The sequence below is a fragment of the Lathyrus oleraceus genome, chromosome 5, assembly GCF_024323335.1.
Source record: "Lathyrus oleraceus cultivar Zhongwan6 chromosome 5, CAAS_Psat_ZW6_1.0, whole genome shotgun sequence".
Classification (NCBI taxonomy): Eukaryota; Viridiplantae; Streptophyta; class Magnoliopsida; order Fabales; family Fabaceae; genus Lathyrus; species Lathyrus oleraceus.
In genome coordinates, this window is record NC_066583.1 from 571,577,113 (window position 1) to 571,585,584 (window position 8,472).

The following is an 8,472-nucleotide window of genomic DNA, read 5'->3' on the forward strand; positions in this document are numbered from 1 at the left end:
TAATTGCTATTGCTATTCTATGCATGTATTTTTGGTAAACATCAGTCATATTCAAATGCACATATTAATTCAAATTAAATCAATGGACATTTACGCAACCAAAACAGAAAAGTAAAAACAAAAGCATCTTTTTTTGAAAGAGGGTTGTATTGATTTTGAAAGGAGGCCTATAAATAGGCAATTTGTGTACAAGGAGACAGAAATCCTAGTAAGAGGAAATTGTCGAAAACAAAGAGAAAGCTATGTGGAAGAAGTCCTATTGATTTTAAGTCTACTACTGTCATTATGTCTTCAAGCATCTCATCCCCTGCTGTCGGATGGAAGTGATTGGCTTGTTCAGTCCCTTGAACTTGGATGAAGTTGACTAAGAACGGGACATAGTCATACGCTTTAATCCCTAATTTTTGCCTGGACCGCCTTTTCAGGTTTTCAGTCCACCAGGATACCCTTTTTTGCCCAAGCCGCCTTTTCAGGTTTTCGACTTGCCGGGTGTACATTTTTTTTTATATATCCCTAATTTTTGCCCGAACCCTTTTGGTTCGCCGGGATGCCCTTACTTTTGCCTAGATACGTCGATCTAGCGGGTCTCTTTTATGCGTAGTATTTTTTAACTATGTCCGCGTTCACGGGATGTGGGAAGTCTTCACCATCCATTGTAGCGAGTATCATGGCTCCACCTGAGAATACCTTCTTAACTACAAATGGCCCTTCGTATGTGGGAGTCCATTTGCCTCTGGGGTCAGTTTGTGGTAGGATGATGCGTTTGATTACCAAGTCGCCAATTTGATACACTTGTCTCTTGACCTTTTTGTTGAATGCCCTGGTCATGCGCTTCTGATATATCTGCCCGTGACATACAGCCGCAAGTCTCTTCTCATCAATCAGATTTATCTGATCGAGTCGAGTCTGAATCCATTCATCTTCATCTAAGCCCGCCTCTTTCATGATTCTTAGAGAGGGAATCTGAACTTCCACTAGTAAGATGGCTTCCATTCCATAGACTAAAGAGAACGGAGTTGCCCCTGTCGTAGTGCGCACTGAAGTGCGATAACCGTAAAGAGTAAAGGGTAACATCTCATGCCAGTCTTTGTATGTTACTGTCATTTCTTGCATGACCTTCTTGATATTGTTAGCAGTCCCCACGGCGCCGTTCATCTTTGGCCGGTACGGAGAAGAGTTATGGTGTTTTATTTTGAACTGCGTGCAGAGTTCAGTAATCATCTTGTTGTTCAAATTAGTACCATTGTCAGTGATAACTCTTTCAGGAGACAGCAGGTTTCTCAAATAGGTATTTGATAGAATCCATCTTAGAAGTCAATAAGGTGGTATGATTCAACATATACTGTCTTAGTCGGCGAGCAGCCCAGGCCAAAGCACAACAAGCTTTCTCGGGCTGTGAGTATCTTGTTTCACAGTCGGTACCTTTTGCTAAGGCAGTATATGGCATGCTCTTTTCGACCAGACTCGTCATGTTGCCCCAACACACCTCATTGAATTTTCTAACACGGTCAAATACGTAATTAAAGGTCTTCCTTCAACTGGTGGCATCGGAACTGGAGGTTCTTGGCGATATTTCCTGATTTTGTCATAAGCTTCTTGGCATTCATCATTCCATACCATCTCTTGATTTTGTCTCAGTAATTTGAAGATGGGTTTGCAGGTAGCAGTCAAGTGTGGAATGAATCGGGCAATGTAATTCGAGTGCCCCAAGAAACCTCTGACTTCTTTCTTGTTTATTTCAGTACCCAGATTTACAATTTCAATTGATTCCTCATGCGGCTGTATAGTCTTTTCTTCTTGCAGTAGTCGGGCAAGTTCTCCAGGGACTTCACAATCTTCCTCGCTTCCATCCTCGGCTTGGTAGATCGGATTTTCAAAGTCATAATGAACAGTAGCAGAGTCATTACCAACAGGATCCAGAGTGGATATGGATCGGCAAATTGTTACGTGAGTGTGTGCAAGAAACATAGCTTGTTTGAAAAATGACAGGAAAGATAAAGAGCGCAATATTTGAATGCAAAAAGTCCATTGATCTATTGAATATGAATATGCTTATGAAAATGACAAACCCCTAACAAATTAGCCATTGTGCCTCGGGCATAGACACAATGCTTTAAGAAGTTTGATTGTAAAAGAAAATTAAAATTTGCAATTCTAGAATAAACAATAACAATTACTCCTGACTAAAGGAAATCGGGATAATGTCTTCAGTCTTCCAATTGTTGAGTCCGTCACCAATTGTTGGGAAAATCCAGCTGTCCAAGTCGCAATCACTATCAGCATCTTCCATAGCATTAATCTGATTTTTGACTATCTTTCCAGAGTTAAACCCCAGGCCAGCTTTATCAGACTTGTACGGTACATTGATCAGTTGACCCCAACCAGCACGATCACCATTTTCAATCGCGGCTTGAGCATCTTTCAGAGAGATCATGACAGGGGGAGCACGAACAACCTTGGGCACAAGGGGAGTTGGCTTAAGGACAAGACTGGGTGGAGGAACCACTTCAAATGACTGAGAAGGAGTCTCAAAGAATTCACCATCCATCTCGACGTATTTGAAGGCTTGCACACTACTGACAATATACTCTTCTTCTCCACATACAGTGACAACCATGTCTGCTATTGGATACTTCAGCTTTTGATGAAGCGACGAAGCTACCGCACCTGCCCCATGGATCCAAGGGCGCCCCAACAAGCAGGAGTAGGCGGGACGAATGTCCATCACGTGAAAGGTAGTGTTGAAGACTTGAGGTCCTATCTTGATAGGGAGAACCACTTCACCATAGACAACACTCTTCGCACCATCGTAAGCACGCACCACAACATCACTAGGTTTCAGTTCAATGCCTTTGTAGTCAAATTTATCGAGTACAGCTTTCGGGAGCACATTCAAGGAAGAGCCGTTGTCGATCAACACGTGAGCCAGGGTGATCCCCTCACACTCGATGGAGATATGCAGAGCTTTATTGTGATTCTTTCCTGCTGGCGTCAGGTCAGCATCGGAAAAGCCTAGGCCATTGTCAACAGTCAAATTAGCAACATAATGTTCGAATTGATCGACGGATGTTTCTTGAGGCACATGAGCGGTCTTCAAGAATTTCATCAATGCATTGGCATGGGATTCAGAAGATAACAATAAAGACAACATTGAGATTTTAGACGGAGTATGCCCCAATTGTTCCACTACATCAAAATCGCTCTTACGGATGATTTTCAGCATCTCTTCCATTTCCTGTTTGGCAACATCTTCAGAAGTAACTTCGACCGATGTCTCTGACTGAGGAGGATTGACTGGTCTTTTTCCTCGAATTTCGGGAGCGGGAGGTGAGATTTCTGGGGAGTAGATTCTTCCACTTCGAGTAACTTTACTAGTCCCCACAATATCATTAGGATTAGCAGAACTACCAACTTGCTTTATGCCATGGATGTAAACGTCGCCTCCATAGTTCCACGGAATAGCTTTGCTGGAGGAATATGGCACGGGGCCAGGTGCGGTAATAATCAGGGGAGCCACTTTGGGCTCAACGGTAATCTTCACAGGCACTCTAGTAGCGGTAATCTTCACTGGAGCTTTGGACCTAGCAATCACAGATACCTCTTCAATAGAGTTGTCCATCTTAGGAACCCTTTCAAATAGAATTGTACGATCATCCATCAGCCGTTGAATGCCGTTCTTCAACTTCAAACAATCATTGGGTCGGAGTACACAGAGATCGCAATCTTCAGCACAACCTGGAAATAAACCAGCTTGCAATAAATTCTTCTTAACGATCAGGAGAGGAGATGCTAAATCAGCAACGTCAGTAACGTGAGAATTGTCGTCCACAACATTAACATTCTGGTCATGATTAGGCATAGGTGCTGTGATGACATTGGGGGTCGCCGGAGGATCAAATTCAATTTCTCCAGCGTCGATCATATCCTGAATCTTGTTCTTCAACAACCAGCAATCATTCGTATCATGCCCGGGGCTATCGGAGTGATAGGCACACCTGGCGTTGGGATTATAACGAGGAGAAGTAGTGTTGGGATTTGCAGGAGGGCCTCTGAGGGTAATCAAATTGGCCTTTAACATACTCTGCAGTGCTTGGGTTAAAGTCATATTGATCTTGGTAAACTGTCTTCTCGACCTGTCTTGTCTGTGTTGGAAGTTCTGAGATGGCGGTGCGGCAATTGTAACTGCCCCAATAGTATGGTCACGATTCTTCTTGTTATGCTTCCTCTCACTGTACACAGCATTTGATTCATTCTTTCCCTGATAGGACTTTTTGGTGCTTGCAGAAGTAGCTGCCTGTATCTTTCCACTTCGAATGCCGCTTTCAACCCGTTCACCTGTCAAGATAAGTTCAGTGAAACCTGACGAGGAACTTCCCAGTAGATGGCTGTAGAATGGGCCAGTCAGTGTACCCATGAACATGTCCACTAACTCTCGATCAGTCATAGGGGGTTTGACTCTGCCAGCCAAATCTCTCCACTTTTGAGCATATTCTTTGAAACTTTCTTTAGAGCCCATAGTCATATTTTGTAGCTGTAGCCGAGTAGGCGCTAACTCAGAATTATACTGGTAGTGCTTGTAGAAAGCTGTTGCTAAATCAGTCCATGTGCGGATGTTAGAGCTCTCAAGCTGATAATACCACTCTAACTGTGTGCCAGACAGACTCTCTTGGAAGAAATGGATCCACAGTTTCTTATCAGTAGTGTGCGGCTGAATCTTTCTCACATAAGCCCTTAGATGCATCTGAGGACAAGAGGCACCATCATACTTAGTGAAAATGGGAACCTTGAATTTGCGGGGAATGACCACATCAGAGACCAGACCCAAGTTTTCGAAATCCAGACCGGGCACTTTCTGCCCCTCCATAGCTAGCATACGTTCTTCCAGCAACTTGTACTTATCATCCTTCGGAGAGTACTGTTCATGTTCATAATCTTCGTCGTCGTCCTCAGAATTGACGAGATTAGGATTCTCATCTTCCGAATCATTCTCGGTCTCTTCTTCTGAATCCTTCGGAATTCTAATCTTGACTCCTGTAACCTGTCCCTTAAGTCTTCTCCCCGGGTTGATGTAACCCACAGGTTTCTGGTCCTTCTTCTTCTCCATCAAAAGAGCTTTCAGTTCTTCCTGCCCCTTAGATAAGCTCAGCATCATTTCCTGGAATTGAGCATTCTGGGCCTGGAGATCTTTGACAGTTTGTTCGAGAGCCATTGTTCAATCTGTTTGAATCTGCTGGAATCTGTCTTTTTAAATATTTAGGCTCCCCAGCAGAGTCGCCAGTTCTGTCATACGGTGAACTGGACTTTTTTGTGGTTTTAATCGCAATGTCGCGGTTAGCAAGAGTCGCCACCGACTTTTCTTTTATCCAATAAGGAAAGGTGGAAAAGAACAGGAAAAACCTTAATTTAGATTTTGGGTTCGGGAGGTACATTATACAAAGGGAAGGTGTTAGCACCCTTTGTATCCATGGTTATCCATGGGCTCTTAATTGCTCGATCACTTATATTATTTTTGTCATGAAAAAAAGTGTTTGTGAATTGTTTAGAAAATTGTTTTGAAAAGAGAATTTAACTTTGTAATGATTCTTGTATGAATGTATACAAAGTGATTATCTCGTTTAGTTTTGAAAATTATTTAGAAAAATATAACTCGGTAATGATTCTAGTATGAATGTATACCAAGTGGTGATTTTCTGAAGGTATTTTGAAAGGTGTGAGGTGTGAAAAAATGTTTTAGGTTGTGAGCCAGCAATTAAGAGTTATACCGACCCAAGGTCTTTATGAGTATTTCCTATCCTTATGAGGGTAAAACTGTCCTTATTATTGAGAAATAAGTAGTTTTATCCTTTGGATGTAAAAGGGTCATCGTAGGGTCATCGATTGGTCATTGAAGGCAACAGTTACGAGGATACCTTAGCATTCGAAGGGACTATCATCTTTTAACCGTAGGCAACATCGGAGGGTCATCGAGGGACAAAGTTGTATATTCGAAGGCAACATCCGAGGGACTATAATTTATTTTATGATGATTTAACCGAAGGGTCTTTGCTAAGGGTATCCCCACGTTCGCGGGACATGACCGTAATATCGTAATCGTAAGGCAACAAAGAGAGGTCCAAGATCACTTATTCAAAGGCAAAGTTTTACAATTAATTATATAATTAGGATGAAACTCCACATTAAAATTATTAAAAATAATATATTAAAAAATTAATACATTAGAAATTAATACATTAAAAATTAATTTAGGGTGAAACTCCACAAGGGTATCCCACAAATAAAGTGGAATACCTAGCCAATAACCTTTTCCTGGGATATGTGAACCTTTACGAAACTAAAAAAAAGAAACATGTCAGAACACCAAATCAGGGTGCAATCGAAGATTACACCGGAGAAATATCACAACAATAAATAGGATAGGATGAATAATGCATGGCTATGATAAAACATAAAAAAAAAAAAAAAACAGAATAGAAAAGTCAGCTACCGTCTCGTTCGCCTCTGCCTCGCCTAGCGAAGGCCACGGATTTTGAATTTGAAAACAGCCCCATGTTAGGAACTTTGAATTTTATGGCATTTTATCACAGGAATAACATGGTCAAACATTCAGGGTATTCAGGCATATTTAAATTCCCATACGAAAGCAAATTATATATCAACATTTAATCATGATGCATTATATATGTAGATATGGCCAATTGAAAGTATAAACAATAGAGATACGCAAAACCTGTTTGCCAATTCAAGGTTGAAGGGATTGACCACTTGTAGTATCGGAATAAGTTAGGCAGCGGGAATTGGACGGCGATGGCTTCGGTGCAGATGGGTTGCCTTCAGGGTTTCTTTACTCTGAATTCTCCGGGTAGGCAGGGTTCCTATGCCAAAGTTTCTATCCGTCCTTCTCTGTTCTCTCTCTTTCTTTTTCCTCAAGGTTTTGTTCCAAGGAAACCTCAGAGTGTTTTGCTTCTCTTCCTTCTTTCTCCAGTGAATCTCCCAGTGTAAACTCCAAGTGTAACTCCCCTACTGAAACTTCAGTATTTATAGACTAATTTCGTGGGTAATGGGCTTGGAATGAGGGAGACCCAAGTCCAAAATAATTTGTTATATTTTATTTATTTATTTATTTTAATTATTTAATTAATTAATTAAATTTTTTTATTTATTTTTTTTCGTTTCTCGTTTTTTTTTTTGTTTCTCGTTTTTTTTTTTTTTTTTTTTTTTTGGGCTCAGAATGAAGCCCGAAATTTTTGTTGTCTGTCAGCTTCGCTAGGCGAGCGCGTAGCGAACAGGCCAGTTTGGGCCATTTTCTGGATTGGGCCATCCGTGAGCTGGGCCTTTGTTTCTTCAAGATCAGTGTTATATATGAGTCGGAATGCCTTGCAAAATGTCTTGAAATATTAATGGGCAAATTTTGGGGTATGACAGCTGCCCCTGTTCAATATTCTTGGACCGAGAGAGTTAGAATGGTGTATACGCCATTCGTGGTCTGGAGGTGGAAGATTATTGAACACTAGAATGCCCCAAAAATTTGCACTTGAGAATCGACAGTTGGTCTTGATGGAGATGGGCTTAAAGATGCCATCCGGGAGGTTTGATGACGAAAGCTTCAGATCGCGCCGTATATTAGGCCAATTTGAAGACATGGGTGCCACACTGGGTCGTACGTTAGACCGTATAATGAGTCATCCATTAGGCTGCCGACTTCGCTGGAGAGTCGGAGTGTGTCATATGCTGTTGGGGATAAAGGATCAGAATGGACCATACACTAGATCGTATCTGAGTTGCAGAATGAGCCGTACGTTAGGCTGAATCTGATGACGAAAGGGGTAGTCGTACGTTAGACTACACTTCAGAAATGTACCGTATGTTAGGTAGGATCTGATGATGAAAGGGGTAGTCGTACGTTAGACTACACTTCAGAAATGTACCGTATGTTAGGTAGCATCTGAGGGGATGGACATCCGAACGGGTCGTACGTTAGACCGTCGCAGAATGAGTCGTCTGTTAGGCCGCATCTGATGATGAAAGCGGTAGTCGTACGCCAGACTACACTTCAGAAATGTACCGTACGTTAGGTAGCATCTGAGGGTTGTAAGATCCAAACGGGTCGTACGTTAGACCGCGTTGGGGTTGTTGAAGTTCAGAATGGATCGTACGTTAGATCGTATCCGAGTTGTAGAATGAGCCGTCCGTTAGGCTGCATCTGAAAAAGAAAGTAGTCGTACGCTAGACTACACCCCTGAATGTACCGTACGCTAGGCAGCATCTGAGGATTTGAAGGTCCAAATGGGTTGTACGTTAGACCGCATTGGAGTTGCTGAAGAAGTCATATGTTGGGCTGAATCAGAATGAACCGTACGTTAGGCTGTATCTGATAACCTGTATATGTTGTACTTGCAATAAATGTCTGGGATGGGCTTAGAGATGTCATCGTTAGGAGGATATCAAAGTGTTGTCAAAATGAATGTTCCCATG